The sequence below is a fragment of the Macaca fascicularis genome, chromosome 3 (genome assembly GCF_037993035.2).
Source record: "Macaca fascicularis isolate 582-1 chromosome 3, T2T-MFA8v1.1".
NCBI classification, from domain to species: Eukaryota; Metazoa; Chordata; class Mammalia; order Primates; family Cercopithecidae; genus Macaca; species Macaca fascicularis.
Window position 1 is genome coordinate 120,758,241 of NC_088377.1, and position 1,807 is coordinate 120,760,047.

Sequence of the window (1,807 nt, forward strand, 5' to 3'; positions counted from 1 at the left end):
ACAAGCTTCACACTTTAAAAATAACCCCAATGTATAATGAAATGTGATTTTAGTATAGTCTTACATTAATTTTTGGCAGTGTGTTATTTTTAATTTTTGTTTCTTTATTTTAAGTGAAATTGGCTATACTTTTCTTTTCTTTTTTTTTTTTTTTTTTTTTTTTTTGTTTGTTTTTTTTTTTTTTTACGTGAGCACAGGGGACTTTATTGATGGTAACCGACAAGGTGGGGCTTCCTAGGCCCCTCCCTCTTCAGGGGGTCTGCATGGAAATTGTGAGGAAGGGAGATTCTCAGTGTGGTGGGGGCTGAGAACAGCAGGGAACTCCCCAGCAGCTGAAGGCCTCTCTCTTCTTCTTGCACTCTCATTGGGGTGGTGGTCTGGGGGTCTTACTTCTTGGAGGCCATGTGGGTTATGAGGTTCACCACCCTGTTGCTGTAGCCAAATTTATTGTCATATCAGGAAATGAGCTTGACAAAGTGGTCGTTGGGGGCAATGCCAGCCCCAGAATCAAAGGTGGAAGAGTGATTGTCGCTATTAAAATCAGGGGAGATGACTTGGTGCTCAGTGTAGCCCAGGATGCCCTTGAGGGAGCCTTCTGATGCCTGCTTCATCACCTACTTGGTGTCACCATATTTGGCAGGTTTTTCCAGATGGCAGGTCAGGTCCATGACTGACACGTTGGCAGTGGGGACGTGGAAGGCCATGCCATGAAGCTTCCCATTCAGGTCAGGGATGACCTTGCCTACACCTTTGGTAGAGCCAGTAGATGCAGGGATGATGTTCTGGAGAGTCCACAACCGTCATGCCACAGTTTCCCAGAGGGGCCATCTACAGTCTTCTGGATGGCAGTGATGGCAAGGACTGCAGACATGAGTCCTTCCATGGTACCAAAGTTATTATGGATGACCTTGGCCAGAGGCGCTAAGCAGTTGGTGGTACAGGATGCATTGCTGACAACCTTGAGGCTGTTATCCTACTTCTCATGGTTCATGACCACAATGAACATGGGGGCATCAGCAGAGGGGGCAGAGATTATGACCCTTTTGGCTCTCCCCTTCAAGTGAGCCCCAGCCTTCTCCATAGTGGTGAAGAAACTAGTGGACTCCACTATGTACTCAGTACAGCATCACCCCGTTTGATTTTGGTGGGATCTTGATCCTGGAAGATGATGATGGCATTTCCATTGATGACAAGCTTCCCATTCTTGATGCCGCCATGGAATTTGCCATGGGGAGAATCATACTGGAACATGTAGACCATGTGGTAGAAGTCAATGAGGGAGTCATTGATGGCGACAATATTTACTTTCCCAGAGTTAAAAGCAGTTCTGGTGACCAGGTGCCCCATACGGCCAAATCCATTGACTCAGGCCTTTACTTCCACCGTGGTGTCTCAGGGATGCCGATGGCGCTGCACAAGAAGATGCAGCTGTCTGTTGAACTGGAGGAGCAGAGAGCCTGTTATTTTCATGTTGAGCTATTTTATGTTAATTTTATTAAGTTATATTAGTATAAAATGTTAATTTTTAAAAATACATATTTTTCTAGGCTTTGGAATGCTTAAGTATAATAAAAGTTATTTGGTTCTTTGACTTTTGAAAGAAAACACACTGTTTTTGGAGGCAGTACTCTGATGCAATTTTCAAGGTCCTCTGCATTTATGAGGGTGTTCGGGTATTTTAATTTATAGGCCAGTTTTGTTCCTTTATATTTAACATAAAATCATCTATTTTTTCTAGGTTTTTAAATATTTTTCTAGGCTTGAAGTTGATTACCTCACATTTTAAATATCTTGTAAAAATTATTGT

The 1,807-nt window shown here is 43.1% G+C and overlaps 1 pseudogene; it reads right to left on the minus strand.

Annotated features, from left to right (window-relative positions):
- Positions 1-201: 201 nt before the first annotated feature.
- Positions 202-1,374, minus strand: LOC102127373 (glyceraldehyde-3-phosphate dehydrogenase pseudogene; annotated as a pseudogene).
- Positions 1,375-1,807: the final 433 nt, after the last annotated feature.